Source organism: Saccoglossus kowalevskii, chromosome 2 (assembly GCF_978046115.1).
Source record: "Saccoglossus kowalevskii chromosome 2, keSacKowa6.1, whole genome shotgun sequence".
NCBI lineage: Eukaryota > Metazoa > Hemichordata > Enteropneusta > Harrimaniidae > Saccoglossus > Saccoglossus kowalevskii.
The window spans coordinates 31,491,154-31,510,295 of record NC_140642.1 but is presented as its reverse complement, the minus strand read 5'-3'; the positions used below and the strand labels follow the sequence as shown (position 1 = coordinate 31,510,295).

Genomic DNA, 19,142 nt, shown 5'->3' with positions numbered 1-19,142 from the left:
ACAGACCAAACACCTTCTTAAGAAACGGGGGGGGGGGGGGTTGGGGTTCTTGAATTAGGGTCCGTTTTACATCACTGGAATTAAAATCTCCACCTTTTACATTGAGTGTAATATAATAAGCCTTCCCTCTTTATGTGTAAGTTTGTTGTCCCCAAGGATTTGTGTTTTCAATGACAAATCTTAGAAATGATATGGCGTTTTTTTTTCGTCTCACCGAAATCAGTATATATCACTGAACGCAGATGAACACTTCGGATATCTCGCAAAAAAATATAAAACCATGACTACAATCATAAACAAATGATTAATAGTAAATAACTGAAAATAAACAAACATAGTAACGAAAAATTCTGGTCAATTTTACCAAAACATTTATATTATCGTTTTAGGTGAAAAAAAAATGATTTTAGTAAAGGTTACGGCTTTCGTTTTTAAATTAACTATAAAAAAACTCAGCAATCGAATACGTGAGTTGATCGCATCTTTTTAACAACGTAACTACGGGGTTGTTACTGTTTCATAACGTACTGAGAAAGATTTACAAAAACACTCGCCCAGAAAGAGCGTTGAAACGAAAAAAAAAAAAAAACTTCTTTCGAAATCGTTATCGGTGTCACACTAGCAACTTGAAAATCCCACAATTGTGTTTCAGAATGTTGGTATCAATTTTGTCTCTAAAATCTGCAAAGCAATATTTTAAATAATTTTCATCAATAATTGTTGTTAAAAAAATTTGCATCACACCAATCGCTTCCAAAACATAATTATTATCCAGGGTGATACTAAATTCAAGTATATTTCGTTAATAAGAATAATGATGATCTAATTGTTGATTAAGTTTTCTGTGATTATATTGATAATCAGACAAAAGAGTCCCAGAGCCTAGAAGTACATAATGAGGAACATCTAATTAATGATATACGTATTCATAATTATATCAATTTGTAATAAGAGTTTGCCAAAAAAAAGTCGGAGACTTTATTTTGGAATACTTCACTTTAGTCAATTCCATCTTTAATATTTGCAACACTCGCAAGATCGAGATACTCATTCACTCGTCTAATGTTGAAGAACATTTTTTTTTCTTCAGTTTCCAGAAAATAAATGAAGAGCATATTTGTAATGTTACATGTTGTCGAATTTCAATTTGTATCTAAATGAAAAAAAAAAGAAGAAGAACAATATCGTTGGATTAATTAGTAGCGGATGTCGTTGATCTATCGGAATGGCCTTTGTGATATTATGTTTTGCTAGAAATTGTTGAAATCTTTCCCACGATTTCCAAGTGTCGAATTTTAAAGTAGTTTAAGTTATTATCAAAAGAACATGTTTGCTCACATCTTTAACACAATCAGAATCAGTTTGATCGCGGTATGCTAAGAATCGGCTAGAGTTCGTATTTGTCATTCGCCGTATCCAAATCTATCCACTAAGTCCGGAAGTTTTTCGCCCTAAAATGAAACAGCTAATGGCTAAGTGCGTTGTCTTTTCTGTCCCTCTTTCAATAACTTCGCTTTCTGTCCGGGTGTCGAATTCGCACTTTCGCCAATAAACTGTTAACGGCGAGTGTTTACCGAGGGAGATGTCGTTCAGTTTGCCTCAGTTGCGCGGAATGTTTACATATTTGGGATTATTTTTGTTAAGGGTGGGGAAATATTTTCGCCACGCGGAGGCGGAGTTGATGACAACATTCGTTGACTATACTAAGAAGGTGAGTTTGCGGTGTTTTATCTGTTTTCGAACCCTTGTCTCCAATCAGTCTACCATACGATTTCACCTATTGGTAATTTAAGTGTCCAATTTTATGACCTAGCTTTCAAGCAAATTAACACTGGTCCACTCTATTCATGCTCAGATCGCAGAAAATGCGGCTCAACAATTTGTGTTCATATCGTAAATGTGATTAGATATTTATTTTAAAGCAACACATGTTAATTAATCGATTTGCATTAATATTCCATCCGAGCAATATGATTGTCTAACCGTGGTGACTACCAATGTCAGAATACTTCACCGCCTTTCGGTGTTGATTGGGCAGTCAAGCAAACCGGAACACCGATACTCCCGGTCCATCTTTGTTTTTTTATCAGTCAAAACATCTTTCTATTTTGAAGTCAAGGATAGACAGACATTAAACGAAACACAGGTAGACGGATATTTGCATAGATCAGAGCCTGCAAGCTATATGGATCTTAACTGATGGTTTGTTGATTCATTGACTTAGCGACCAAGTTTCCAACTTGCAACCGATACCCCGTCCGCACACACTCTCACCTTGTCCAGGGATGTTCTGGCTGAGACTCCGGTGTCGCATGCGAATAAAAAGCACCGTTGTTTTTGGGAGAGGAATATATCGAGAGTGTGGGAAACAGGAAAGTACCATCACGGCGTACGTGTTGAAATTTTAACGTACACAGAACGTGCCGATGATCGAAAAATAAAGCTATACGAAGATATTAATGTTACATTTATGACGTCATCTTGTCAATCATGAAATAACAATTACCGATTGCGGTTTTTTTTGTACAATTTCTATCAAAGTGACTGGTTGGTAGGACACGATTCGGGCACGTGGCGATTATAACCCCAACCCAAATAAAAACGTTTTCGTAAAGGTAAACCAGTACTGGTTGAAGATTATATCAACATTTAACATTTAATAGAACACGGAATAAAGTTAAACTACGGAGAATGGAATGTACAATTATAACTACAAAGTTATTTGTGGAAAGAATATTACTCTATTTGTTACTGCACTGAAAGAGTTGTTATAGACGTTATATTCACAACTAACATCTCATTCAAAAAAGATGACGTTTATATAATTTTAACATCACAACAGTTTGCCGTGGTAATTATTAAAATATTTGTACGCAACTGAAATGAAACTTGAATCTCTCATCTTCATGGTAAACAAAAATCTCTATATTCGTACGACTGATGCACCATTAAATGATGTGTATTCAGCAAAATGTTCATAATAGTATGACAATTTATATAACTGGACATTTATGGTACATCTACAGAATTATGGTTTGTTTTTCTATTTTGTCTTGCATTTAATACACAGATTAGAGAAAAAATTGTCGTTTGTTTGTTTGAAAAATGTTCAGGGTAGTTTTGTTTTGATTCATTGAGACAATAATTTGCATAAATATAATTTTATAAAAACGATTATAAGAATACCATACTTTTTAAAAACGGTATTTAACACATTTTAATCTGAAAATTTATAGAAATCACATCTGCGCATTTTCTCTCATTTGTGTTCGTTATCTAGATAAAGACAAACATAAGATGCAATGTCTTGAGACACTCAACATCACTTTGCGATACCACGAGCGACGATAAGCCTCGAGTATATGCGACATTATTCAATTCCCCGACACGATGATAACACGACCAACGCTTATTTTTTATCAGTCGCCAGACAGTAAAACATAAAACGATAATACGTAACACGGTAGTGATAGAAAAAATGTAAACATGGTAACTCATCAAATAAACGCATTTATGTTTCCAAAACTGCACCCTCAATCTCAAGGTGGCCTCTGATGTGTCTATCTACCTATCCGACAATATGCCTACTGCCCTTATTGCTCAGATATCCGTATCGTAGCAAATCCTCTACTTAAGTCTCATCACTAGAGAAAATCCCTTCCGTTTTGGTCGGGGTTGAAAGGACACCCCAAGTTTGGCCATAAGATTAGTCTATTGTGTACTTTACTTTAAAATAGTTTTGGAGTTCAAGCAAACAGAATGCCATTCTGCATTCGGAAGCTTTCTATTCGGTACAAAAAAGAGAAGATTGCGGGGGGGGGTAGTATATTTATAATTTTCGACAATTTGGAGTAAGGGAAAACAACGACAGCAACAACAATAAAAACAGCGTCCATAAAAAAGAATACACAACTACAATTTGTTTTGTTTAAGAATACTGTACACCTTTTTGGTTTTGTTTTTTTGAACCAAGTTTTTTAAAAATAAAATATTCCTCTAATCCCACTTTGTTTGATAGTTTCCGAAAGCTCCTAGTACAAATATTTTGAAATTGATCACTAATCCACATTAGAAACCAAAGTAAACACGTGTTGTTCCTATAAATACAGAAATGATATTATTTTTAAAGCTGCAATCAACAAAAAAATTGTTTACGGAGGTAGAGGTAGCATACAACTCTTATACCCGAAACCCTCATCCGTGCCAAGTTGCATAAAATAGTGTTTGATGAAGAAATCATTTTCATATCATAAGTACTGACCGTGTAATGTCCTTCAGATTGTTCCAGTCATTTCATATCAAAGCCGTACAACTAAAACTATAAACAAGAAAGCCAAATCCCTAGTCAATTTGCGGAAATGCTGTTTTATTTGCAAATTTGAGTCTAATCAAGTAAGTACATTTCTAGGTCAATTCATTTGTATTTCATTGTTAATTACTTTTTTAATTAGAACAGTGATATATATTAATTTGCATACCAATAGCTAGTTGATATATTTCCTCTATTGCCAATTCAAATTTCTATACAATCTACTATAACCCAAAAAGTCACTTTCTAATTAACATGGTGTATAGTTATTCATATGAAAATAATTCCAAAGACTCGCGCTTGCTTCAATATTTAATACGTTGTGTAAAACATTTGCAAATATGCAAATAGTTCATTTATCAATGACCTGTTTCAGGTGTGGTTACAATTATTTATGTTTTTGCCCTCACAATAGAGCATGGTAAGGTAAATATAAAGATTGGAAAAAAAAATGTTCAATTTATAGAAAAAAAGTGTACAACATCCCTAATCTCCAATTTTATGTAAATTTTGACAAAGTCCTAAATCTCGAATTTATTAGATTCGAAGGGACTGAAAAATCTCCACATAAGCATAAACGAAAGTTGGACATCGTTATCTGGGTTTAATACCTCCGCGAAATAAGTCCATAGTTGGTGTTAAAATTGAACAATTCACTTAGTCACTCAAATGGTTACTTTTATGAGATTGCGGGTAAAGTCTGGATCGTACACCTGATGTGAGAAAAAATAGTTAATGATTTCATCTATAACTTCTAAAGTTGGATTTCAAATTAGTTGAAAGATTAAAACAAGGTAGAATACCGGTGCGACTCATACATATAAAATAGTTGTCATGGTAACAGAACTATATTTTTACATTTCTACTAAATGCTCAATTATCCATAGATTTTATACAGAATATATTAACTGTTGACAGCAAAAGGAACACAAAATAATCATTCTATTCTCTCTCATTCATTTATTTATTTTACACTTTTAGAGATGTCTATGCAACATTCCAATTATTTGGTTGTGTAAACGAGTGATATGCAGACTGAAAATCTGGACTAAATCAGTATTTCTCTGTTATAGATGAAATTATTCTCTCATTTTGATGTGATGTCACATTTTACCCATAATTCTATGCCGGGAAAACAATAGGATGGACAACGTATACTAATTAAAAAGTTAAATATTCATGGAACAAAAAGCATACAGAAAAAGCTTTAAATTGCATTCTCTTTGCATTTGTGTAGCTCTTTCCTCTGTTAGTCTGAACTTTCCCTTTAATATTGACTTTGAACAACGATTACTGTCTACTTTATACCGTCTTGGTACTTGTCGAATCATAATAGAAATACACGAGGCCGCCACATCGGCCTGTACGTTTGGTTTGGAGCAACTTGAGTCTCGGAAACTGTAACATTTTCATGATTGTATGTTTTTTGTTGTTTTTTGTCACAATATGCATGGAAATAGCCAAGTATGAATAGCCCTCTGGGACATTGTTCGGTATATGTGTGCAACAGTATTGATGTAAAACCGTAAGCAAAAAGTGCAAACAAGTGTGTTTTCAGGGCTGTTTTTCCAACGGTTTCGCTTTGTGACTTTCAACGAATTGTACATTTCTTAAATGTAACAAAGCGACCTAGATGCACTGCCAGGTGATTTGCATTTGTTCCGCCATGGCCTTTCAGAGCTTGTCAGCGCCTCTAGCAAAACTTCTGTCTCCGATTAATATACGAGAAACAGGCATAACATTGACAATCATTCCCAATCACGTTTTCTGTTCATGACTTCGCCGATGTCATTTTATTTCGTGTCCTCTCCTCCGAAGTTTTCCGAACTAACATCCGGGTTATAGCGAGAAATTTGCATCAACTTTGAACAATGACGCAAAACAGTCCGTCATACTATAAATGTCATTGCTATTATCGATGGACCTAACTGCTTTGTCCAGCCAAAGTGCAGGCCAGTCGATCTCTATAATGAGCAATCAGTTGTCAACTAACCACGTTGGGCCGGTAACGTAATAGGGACACACTATACAACAAGCCTGGACCACCCAGCGTTTTGCAAGACCATGGGTGAGAAAAAAATGAGATTGGGAGAAGTCTGGCAACACAGGTTGAAAGGACCACTCGGTTACTGATACTATTCCTTGAAACTACCGTAAAATGTACAACACTCAATTTCAGGTAGTGTTTCATCGCCACACCAGCTGATCTCGCCCGTTATACGTGTATTGTTTACATATACAAGAGTGATATCTCTCGGGCTTTGGGTTAAAAGCGACAATTAACCGTCATCTTAGAAAAACTGTACACTGCATTAAACAAGGGAATCGAAAAATATATATTTAAATAAAAAAAAATACTGATTTTGCTAACTTAAAGATGGATTTTGTCTGGGATAATATAAAAAACATTATGCCCTCTCTGAGGCAAAATATCATAAATCTATCGAGAAAATACTCAACACAACCAGACGACACGACACGTCTGCATTTATTTATTCACGTGTTGCGACCCATTAATCTATGGTAGGTCGATATGGCGGCACACTACTGTGAAGCGATGAGCATTTCATTGACTTTCATTCATACTCGGTAAAGCGCATAGATATTTCGAACACTTCGCGTCCCTATATCATGTTTTGACATATTGTCGAATACCAAGGCACAATTACTTTATTTTCGTAGTTTAATTAAGTGGTATACACCTAATACATTTCTCTGATCGCAGACTTTAGATTAGGAATCGACAATTAATTAATTCAATTCAATTACTGTATCGGTTTAATGTTGGTGACACCCAGTCGGTTGGGTCGTTTCAACGATATACTTTATTTTCAGATGTATGTGCACATTTACAGAAACACTGACAGCTGCGACATGCGTCTTTTGGACAAATAATACTTCGAGACATGAAACACTTTTTAATGGGAGAATTTAAAATTAAACAAATAACTGTCAAATTTTGTTTTCATCATTTACGCTATTTTACGTACTTCTTAGCAGTAATATGATTATATATGTGATATAGATGAACCTCTACGCATAGAAACGGCGTATATATTAGTGTTATTCGGATACATCAAGTTCATTGCAATACTAATCGTCGTGGTTCACGCTTCGTCTGCAGTCAGGGTGTTGAACGACACGATCGTCTGAAATTGATTTTCCATTTTATTTTTTCATGACCACGAGACTCCCTAACTACACGTCTACGGAAAGCAATGTTATTACCCAACAAGCGTTGCTTATCGATCTTTGACTATTAAATCTCACTCCATTATTGGAAATATTAAAACACACACAATTATGAACGGAAAATGGGAATTCATGTCGCGTTTCATGTACATATCCTGATGTAATTCAAAACTGTATTTAAAGTTCATTTCGTGATACCGACATGATCGAGAACACGACTCCGGTTTCTCCGAGGATATTTCTGTTTTATTTGTATATTCGTGTTTTTTTAAAAAAAATGAGTGTTATGTTTTTCGACGCAATTGTACCATGTTTTCCCGCTGTTCAATCTCATGCGTTTTTGTTGGCCTTAGTTGGCACCAAGATGTACTTCTAGTATATTTACTTATTTAAATATCAAATGATTTTTAAGCTCGTTTTGAGTAAAACTGGCGTGCTTTGCGGTTATTGACAATTGATATACTGATGTGAAAGTGTTGACTCCTTAACGTTCGTGTAATACTAAATGTGAATTAAAAAAGTACAGTACATACCATCTTTGAACTTTTTCTGAGTTTGAATATCAATCAATCAATCAATCAATCAATCAATCACTCAATCAATCAATCAATCAATCAATCAATCAATCAATCAATCATTGTTCCTGTAATGATCACATAACAAATGACTTGAAACAAAATCAGCAATTGTACACCGCTAAAGCTCAGCGTGGACCACTCAAAATCCATCGTTTTCGCTAAAACTGGAGTATGGGTATAGAGTGCCATCAAATCAACTATTCTCCCAAAATTATGGCTCATGATATATGGACATTTTTTGTATCTATATTTGTGGGACAGGACAGTGAAATAATTTAACCGTTTTCACGAATAAGCCAGATGAGTCAGTTGTCAACACCCACTACCTGAGGTGGGTTGTAAACATATTCAGCTCTGCAATATATAGTGGAGATTATAGATGTGATTTTAAACGCTAACACATGTGGCTTATTCTCCCCGCCGAGACGCGTCAGTTATAATAAAATAAATGCATTTCCAAGTACAATGTTTTTCAAACACGGGTCAGCTGGACCCCCGTTAAGATACTTTCCCCCCCGTATCAACAACGGAATATGTTGTGCTTGCAAACACATGGACACCCTTCATGACGGACGTCAGTATCGACTTTTCTCTCTCAACGCACGGAACACATGACGGGGACAAGTATAACGCATGAAATTGGCGTGTCGGCAATGCTATACCGTAACTGAACGTTGGAGTTGTCGCCGTTTTATGCGTGCGAGCGGCAATGCTTGTCGTTCACTAACTAACTACACCACCCGTATACTCGTTGTAGGCATCATTGGTAACGGTTCGAGAGAAGTAGGCCAAGGTGACGTGTGCAGGGCGAGAAACGAAAATAAGTTAACAGTCTGGGGTGTATGTTTTTATATTTATAATAGGTTCCATCTCATTTAAAACAAAAAAAATCATATTGTACATAAACATTGAATGCAAAACAATAAGTTGTTAACACATGCGAATATATTTATATCTTGTAATCACGTGCTCGAGTCTCATCCGGACATTACGGGAACGATATTACGAAATATGCAGGTTGATAGATGGATGGAATTTCTGGTGAAACGTTCGGAAAATATTATATATCTTCATACACTTCTATCTTACACAGACGAAAGATTGTACACATTATTGTGAAATATATGCCTTATGTATAAAAAAATGACGAGAAAAAATACCAGTACATAACACGCTGTATATGGTTCTAGCGTTGACAGCTGTGAACGTCCCCGCCACCATCGCTTTATCTAATTACCGAAAAACGCCTCGAAATATTAACGTCTTATTTCGAAAGAGATGGTTTTAGGGGGTGACTACTTTAATCTAATTTACCTAAACCGCATGTTATGACTTGCTACTTTTAAATAAACTTGAAAACCACGCAACGGTTTGGTCATTGGTGAAAGGCATAAAGAAACGCACAACACACCAAACAGTATATTAATTGTTTACGTGTCTGCAAAGTTTAGGTAGAAAAAATGAGAAAAAAACACACACATCATAACAGTTCACATACGATTATATTTTTTAAATTTTGTTTTAAGTGTACAACTTTGAAGTTGAATATGAAGAAAAGCAGAACTTATTGTGACCGGCGCATTCTTTGTTGGAAGCGTAAGAGTCTCGCCACTTGTAATTATCGAACATTGTATGTACAAGCATGTGTTCACGCTCAAGTTCAATTTTAATATTTCCCGAATGTATATTTTTAGCATATTGCAACTAAAAATGTTCTAACTGAGCAAATACCAGATACACAAATGTCGAGTTATTGTGATCACAAGATTTGTTATTTTAAAAAAAAACACACAAAACTATGAAAACAAGAATTCATTTTCCCCTGCTATCAGTTTCTTTTATAACCCTTTCTTATTTAAGTAAACAATCCTATGTTGGAATAGAAATGCAGATTTCTTCTGATTTAGGGTCTACAGAAAATCAACCCAGGACTATTGGTACAACATGAGGCAATTCAGATAACTATATATGATTATACAGTCTTGAAAATACATACATATTGCTTTTATCGCTAAAATTCAAAATGTTCAAAACGCTATTTTGTTATTTTATAGACACATCTCTTGGTATCAGTAGGCGGTGTGCATGGTAGACTATAACCATGTATGATATTAATACGTCGGTATACATAGAATTACAGTTATATAGCTTTGGGTCTAAAACAAGTAAATACAATTTACGTTACGTAGATTTACAGCCGATCCCACCGAAGTATCATAGAACATGCAAACTTTGTGAAATACGTAAATTTAGGAATTTGTGTACAATTGGAAGATTGAAGACAAGTCGTATATAAATATATATAACTCAAAACAGACTGTACAATCTGACTTAAAAGAATACGGTTTTTCCTTGTCACGAGATTTGTCGGTACTTTCAAATTACAGTATTGTAACTTCTGCTTGTTTCAATGCGTGAACGATGACACCGTAAACGCGCTGCATGTCGCACGGACGCGAACATACATAATGTGGGCAAATATAATCCTCACATGAGGAATTATTATAATAATGAATTCATCAATACTCTCTACTTTGGTAAAGAAAACAAAAAGATATTTGGTGCACGTTACACAGAAAAGGGGACTCCTAACACTACCAAAACTTTGTTCTGGTCCCAGACATTTTTTTATCAATATTATTTTCTAGGATAACTCGAAGTTGCCATATTTCGCCCAATATGTAATACACCTCCCTGCAGTATGTATAATAACCCTTCACAATCACGATTACAATATTATTGGATGCCTTCACTGGAACACCAATGACACACAACAAGACATTGAATTTGCTTCAAATGTTCATACACCTGGAAGCTCCATACCTCCGCACCATATTGTCAATGTCGGAAGAAACGCGGTGTTTTACATTTTAAAATCTATAGACCATAAGACAATGAAAGCAACATATTTATAGATAATAATTATACACATCATATTCGTTTACTGCGCCAATAGGGGTGCGCAATTTATTATACAAGAAAAGCGTTATACCAAGGTAATTCGCAATGTGCCACATTTTCAACCTTCTTCTCCCAAAACACCATTTCTCAGTTAAACGTCTATTACATTTAAAGACAATACATTTCTTTTTTGTCACAGTACAATGTGATTATTTGTGTAGTCAAATAGTTTAATTCGAAAATAATGGAAAGTTGTCAGCAAATAAAAGAAAATGATATAGGGTAATAAGGAAATATGTGCATTCACACAGAAACCATTGATTTTACACATGGCGGGTACCATAATGTAGAGCAGGATGTGCTCACTCTTTTCGAAACACATGACATCACTTCTTGTTACCATGGGGACCATTTGTCTTTTTCTTACTGATTTGATTTTGTTTCCTGCTTGTGGATTTTTGCCAGTCGTTTGTTGGTGTGCTTGTACTTGTAAATTACCTTACACGTGACTTTTGTTTACAGAACTAAGGTTTGGTATGTTATTTCCACTTTGTCATAGCAATGTATACTATCATTAAGACAAATGTCACAATCTATCATCGATTGGCCGTGGGTGCGAAATATTAACATCAAATCAAAAGTGATGACGCGGGTACTGCTGGTGCCGCAACTAATGATGTTGATGTTGCTGATGGTGTACTGAATTACATTTTGGGTATGTGTGGGACATTAGTTATCAAGACTTAAATTCTAATAATAATATCCAAATCGACCGACTCTCCATCAACGAGATTGATTGTTGTTCTGCGCAAAGTGGGCCGATAATCACTTAAAATTAATAAAATGCAATATGCAGACCTCATTAAACAAGGAGTCGTCTATAATTAAAGATCTTGAAATCGACAAACTTATAATTGCATTGAATAGTATCAGTTAGAAAAATTAATTAATAACTCATTATTCACTATGAACTGCACGCCATTCAGTAAAACACTGTGAAGTAAGTATAGAACGATTTTTAAATGACCCATTTTATACGTCTGGAAAGGTCACTGCAAACTAACACAACGTTTCCGATATGCGATGGTATTTATTGATTCAGTGCGGTCTACCTTAGTAAAATTGACGTCATCTAAAGTCAGCGTAGCCCAGAAGCCCCGATGTGTTGACGGCGAATTGGCCGTCTTCGTTTCCGAATTGTGTTATTAGAGTGAAGTCGTCATAAACAGATATTCTTGCTAATCAATTGAAGACGATAATTGTAGTTCATGAAAACGAGACCCATCGGTAGGGTTGGAAAAACTGTCATGTTTTCATCTTCGCATATTTCCAGATAATTTCAATTGAACGCTTTGGTGATGCACCGGAATTTTTGAAATGACTGGAATGTACATTGCATAGCTCTCGTTATTATTTTTGTGACTTAAAGAATGAACTTGATGATGGATTTGGTCAATTTCTTTTATAGAAAGAGGCACCATACAGTACTACTAGTCAGCTGATCGGACCACAATACAACCGACAAAAATCCACACGGTATACATGACTTAGATAGCGACGACTGGACGCAGTAAATCTGCTAGTCCGCGTATCAGGTATCAGTTTGTAAAACAAAAATAAATATGTGCAATTAAACATGTAACGAATTATACATTTGTTATGTTTTATTTTTGCTCCCTTGAAACGTCTGAAATTGACACTTTATAACATATATTCTACATCACACAAGCTTCGATACACGGCTAATAATGCCTTGCCTATAACTCTGTTGTCTTTTATCATATTATGCACAATGTTGTTTAAGTTTATGTGCATAAATCGTAGAACCAATATCTTGTTTTTCAATTATTGATTATCCCGCCATGAAACCTCACTTCTTTTACAGACTTTGAATGAACGAAACCACCTTATAAAGGACTTCAATTCTGAAGATAAACAATGAATTTATAATGATGTAGACGGGGGTAAAAATATAAAAAAACAACACGTCAAATGTTTAGGACTTTCTGAGTTGATGGAGAATTCTATAGACTCTATTGATTTCTTGTTTATTCGCGATGCTCTCCTGCAGATAGTCTAAGTACGGTTTATGTCCACTTTGAAAGCCAAATTTTCAAGTTTTCCCATGGCGTCATCTCTAATTAAAAACTCTTGAAATCGACAAACAAAAATGATGATTATCCTCTAACATGTGATTGAACACAGTTTGTCGAAAGTAAACGAACTCACATAACAACGTAATCACACAAACAAGTGTATTAAAAAAAAAACAATCAAGAAAATATTAAAGATACCCAGAACTTTCCCCTTCAGTTCTGTATGAAAATGGCGGTGTCGAAGTGCCAAATAAACAACTAAATTCAAAAACTCCAACAATTCAGAGATAACTTTATTTAATATAGCCAATTGAAAAATACAAACCCCATTATCGCGATGGCATGTGATAGAAATGGAATACACCAGTAGACAGTTACTTTTGTGTATACTATTTGGCCATATGAATAACGTGGATATGACTAACAACTATAGTCGCGTTTCGTGGATTAGCGAAGACACGTTACGACCCCTTTTGTTTACACCTGTGTGTGGTCCATATTACACTGGTCAGGTGATAGTAGGTGTTGCATCATTTCATGTAATAACTGTTCTTAAACATGCCATTGTACTTTCTAGGAAAGTTGCGTCCCATGTATTTAAAAAAACTAAAATGATTGCTGTGTTTACAATTATACATGACTATACTGTCGTTTGTCATATTACATATTTTAATATTTAAGCTCATGCACTGTATATTTATTTGTATGGCCCTCGACACATACCCATATATCTAATTATCTTATGTACGACTATTCCCTATAAATGTTTTATTTTTCACTTAGTCTTCGATGGCTATAATCCGCAACCACCAACCACTCTCATAAGTTAGTTGTTTATTATCCAACGTTTTTCCTAATAATGTACGGCACTGTGATTTCATCTCCTATCATGTTCATTTCACAAACTAAACAGTGTAATTAAATAATTAAATCAAAATTATTGTAATTAAATGTCCAATTGTCCCTCATGTTTATTATAGTAAGCCCTCAGTATTTTGTATGGCCTGTGGACGATTTGCGGATTCTAAACTTTTTCGCAGCTTGGAACTCCAGTAAAAAAACGTAGACAGTCACTGTGGTGGCGCTGTTTCATTTTTAGCGATCTAAAGTTCAGGCATTTATAATACTAATTTAATACATAGTGTCGTTAATTATCTAAACTGTCGTTGATGGATTTTAGAGCATTTTTCTTGGCATTGATTCACAGCTTTGGTGACGATTACATATTTAGCGTATGGCTTTTTCTCGATCTAGACAAATACGATGTACACATGTATGTGCGATGGGGTTGCACTCTGACCAGGAATCTTGAAGCCTGGATTCAATAAAATATATGAGATAAAAAACAGACAATAATAGAAAATATTCAAATATGGCGCATTTTACGAAGGAAGATTTATATTTGTTGTAATAACGAATTTGCATACCCATACTTATTCCTTCAGTTACTGTTAGTAAAAAGAAAGAATTAAAAAATTACCACTGGTGGCAGTATACATGTTTCATGATGCGACATGTAACGTTTCCACCATTTGTTGCAACATCACGGAGCATTTTTGACAGACTATTGACCTATATTCATTGTGATGCCGTTTATATACAGAACACAAAAATACGTTTCCCCTGGCATGAAACGCATGTCAATTTCGTCATCAGGGAGTACTATGTATTCCACGGATTGGATGTGGACACCAAATTAACCGTTAAACATTCAATCAACATTGGTTAATTCGATGTTTTGTATTCGTCACAATTCGAGTGATTGATATGTCCATTTCTGTTCTCTTTAAGATTTAAGTTGACGCCGTACTGATGAGAAACACCAAGTGGAAAATACCGAATACCAAACCAATCGGACAGGAGGGTGTTGAACCTTTTGTTTGTGAAAACCAAGAAATAATTAGAGGTTATGCGCGGTTAACACGTGGCATCGCGAGAAGCCGTGTTGATATTTCGAGAGCGTAGCGCAGGGAAAAATATCAGTACTGCTCCGAGCAATACCACATGCCGTCTCCGGCGTTATTCTCGAATGACCTCTTTACTATATGTGCAACTGCATGAACAAGACAACCATGAGGCTGAGCCGAGGGCTTAACGCAAGAAAGTGGATTTTTTACCCAAAAATGCACCGGTGGAGGGCAGAGACCACTCTTGATTTTCTTTGTAAAAAAACAACAAAACAATATGACAAGAACTTTATTTTGTCAATATCGATAATGCTCACTCGGATTACTACAAAGTGATCAACACTGACACTGTTGCAGAGAAATTATGTTATCTATGGACTTATCTACGCTCAGCGTGCCTTTTTGACTCTGGGTCAAAAAATAACCTCGGAATCAAAAAATAATACAGGGTCAGAATATATTGCGTTCAACTCGTCAAAAATCAGTGAAATTAAATTCCATACAAAACACTAAAAATGTCTTTCCAGCGAATATTAATTCCAGCTGAAATAAAGTATTTTACAGTACTGTGATAAGATAGATATTTGCCAAATTTGTCATGTACTGTTTGTAAATGGACGTAAAACACACTAAAGTCGTTCGTGTGTCGATGCGTTGTATGTTTGGGAGATTGCCTTAATGCGAAAGCACTATGAAACCTTAACCCAAACCACAGGCAGAGCATTATACGAGTAAAGTTGCAAAAATTGCATTCATTTGAACGAGTTTTACTAAATTACAATTTCAGCTCATTATGACGTCACATGTAGTCATTGGGTTCAAAATCGAGTTTTAATCAGACTGTATCTAAAATTCGTACTGTTTACTTTTCAAGAAATCGCGGTATGTTTAAAACCATGATTATTGTAAACCATACATTGACATCAATAAAATACGACGTGTACGCTTGATGCGACGAGACCAAGTGATTGTCGATTTACACGCAGTTAATACACCTTGCTCCACGTCCAGAATTTAAAATTTAATTGATATATTTTAGTTTTGTTCATTAAACTATGACGGGACTGAAAATCTGGAAGCGTGGATATCTCTCAGCGGTGTGCTCTTACATATCATGGGCGTATAGACTAAATGAAGAAGCAAAGATTACCAAAATAAAAAGAATATAATTTACTTGATATACATATAGTATATTGATGTTGATAATTTGTTGGTATTAAATGTTTGTTTTTTTTGTTTTTTTTAGCTTAATGGTTCAATATTTATACTACAATATTTATATTACATCGTAATTAAAACAATCGACATTGAAATTATAGATTCTAAGTGAACTTTACACCGTAGTATATTGCAACTTCAACGACCGCTGGTTTAATATAAGGTCAATAACCCACCTTGCTACATTAGTGTTAATTTCTTACGTTTAATGGCCTGTATAGCTCTCAGAACGGAATGTTTAAAATTGTTTATTTCCAGCGATTCTGTGCTCCAGTCATCAATAACATATACCGGATCGGTAATCGCGAACGCCCTTGTTAAACACTTAAACAATGATTCTTTTAATTTTTTTTTCTAGCACATCTATGATTAATGAATCATTTCTGTCCACGCTGCGACGCAGTCGTCGGCCATCGGGCGATTACTTATGGCGTGACCACTGTGAACAATTCCAGTATTTAACCTGTGGATTTTATGACTTGTAACGCATTGTCGTTTGTTGATTATTTACAAGGGCACTGATTGAGGCAGTCGGTCAGCCAGGGATGTTGAAATACAGCAAATTGTCCGTCTATCCCTTCAACCGAGACAAGAGATTTCAACGCCATTTCTTTTAAAAACGGAGATTTGAGCGATATTAATCGAGAATTTCCACCACGTAAATCATGAAAGTACTACTTGCTATTGACAATCCCATTGTTTCTGTGTAATCGACTACTTACAAGTATTGCAATCCACACCCATGTTGTTAATTTCACAGACGGATGATTGTACGGCTCATGTGGTAAGATATAGCGAAAACGTATATTTGTCATCTTTTGACCATAATAACAACTGCATTTTATTGTTTAGTATGCTCATTCTACACACGTAATACTATTTTTAAAGCATGATTTTGCGCGATTAAACGTCACTGTGAATATCCAAACTAATTGTAGTCAACATACAAACAAGTACACACACACATGCCTTATATATTTCAAATGATATGAACGAGTAAAAATGACCTGACTCTTACACAACATAATATTACATGTACAAGGAAAGTATATTTTCACCGTACGGAGTTAATCTGACAGAGAGTGGGTGGAATGGGCGGGCGCTCAGTGAAATTTCTTCTTTGTACAGATACAAGTACTCCACAGAATTTTTTTTATTTATCAGCATAATGATTTATTCGCAATCCAACTGTACACCCTGAATGAGAATCAACAGGTCATTAACCTGTGAGAATGTAAAAGTATAATTTAATCAATCGCCAATAAAGGTTACATACATGAGAAAATAATGAAAACAAACAAACAAATGACATGTTTTGTATTCAGGAGACAATGCGAAACAGATGATTATTTGAAAAAAAGTAACGACAGCAGCAGAGGCAAAACGAATGAACACAAAATAAACGGAAGTTCAATGAACTCTGAAATACCAACCTAACCCTGCATAAGTGAATATGAGCAAAGCAGTATAATGAAGTCACGATTGTAGAAATCACAAAAGTTATATAGTGCAAAAAGCATAATAACAGAACAAAGATTAATTTTCAAAATATGTATATCAGCGCAAACTACACCCCTGAATAGAAATACATATGTGGAATTGTTTGCAATGCGATTTAATTAATTGATACGTCACTTTGAAAGTAAGGGGCGATTCAGCGCCCTCTAGAGTTTTATTTTTGATGTGCGTGTGTTTTTTTATTACAACGAAAGTAGTGTGTGCTTAAACACAACTGAATTACCGCCCTCTGAGGTAGAAACCGTCTCGTATTTTGTGTGAAAATTGGTCATAAAATAAATGAATATGTTTATCAGTTTATTATGTACAATCATGAAGTTACAGTTCCATGGTAACATGAAAAAGAATTTCTGTGTGTTTTACAAAACCGCATTTTGATAAATGTTTGACTAAATATTATCCAAACATTTTAGAACACAGCTTTATAGCAAAACACGTGCTAGAATTCAAAATTGTTAGTATGAGTTAGTATTTTTAGATGCTTATATTTAAGCAGATAAAATAATCTCACATCCTCAAGGTAATTTCAATGTTCTTATTAACAATAATGCTGTAACTAACAATGCGTGCCTCTCAAAGGGATTAGCGCCCTCTTATGGTAAATAAATGCTTGTGCCTGTACTGATCATGAATTAGCATTTTTTCCAGACAGCATGTTACAAAGTCATGCGTGCGCTCTTAAGTAGAATAATTTGTACATGTACATGAACTGCATTAGCGCCCTCATAAAGTCGTTCGCTTATATCCTCGGGGGCGGAGCTACGTCACGGACGTTCTACGTTGCTAAGACGCGCACCACTGTACCACGTATTTCTATGGGCTTTGTGCGCGCTGCTATGGAACGCCGGTGGAGCCGGAGAAAACAACACAAACTCAACTTTGAAGTAATCCTGAACAACCAAATTCATATAAGTTACACACTTAGAGCTAATCTTATTACACTGTTCAGGGGACTCTCAATAACCATCGCAAAGTACCGTTTTCTGCGAGTTTTTGGTCTTTGTTTTCACCGCGAGGGTTGCCAGGCGGTGGAAAATGCCCGGATGTCCGCCCCCGAGGATTGGTCTCTATTAAATAGGGGTGAACAATTAATGCCATTTTTGTTTCAAAGCTTTTAAGTTATTGATCAAAAAATCTTGATGTATGTGTTCCTGTAAGTCTAGAGAATAATACTAAAATGAATTAAACCAAATTAAAAATACACACTGGCATATACAAAAAAAGCTGCATTCATCTTATATTCCATAAAGTTTGTCATGTGTTACGTAATACATCTACAAAAGAAAAAAAAGGTATGTTACTGTTCCGATGTTGGAGCAAGGTATTACCTAACAAAAAAACATTGCATGGTCAAGTGAAATGAAAGTTTACTGAAAACCAAAACGGTATAATGATAAACTTATGCCATGTTCTATAACAATGA

The 19,142-nt window shown here is 35.1% G+C and overlaps 1 long non-coding RNA gene across 1 annotated transcript; it reads left to right on the top strand.

Annotated features, from left to right (window-relative positions):
* Positions 1-1,577: 1,577 nt before the first annotated feature.
* Positions 1,578-15,562, top strand: LOC146748664 (uncharacterized). The gene is made up of 2 exons (XR_014931431.1): positions 1,578-1,711; positions 14,868-15,562. It is a non-coding gene; the product is annotated as an uncharacterized LOC146748664 (long non-coding RNA).
* Positions 15,563-19,142: the final 3,580 nt, after the last annotated feature.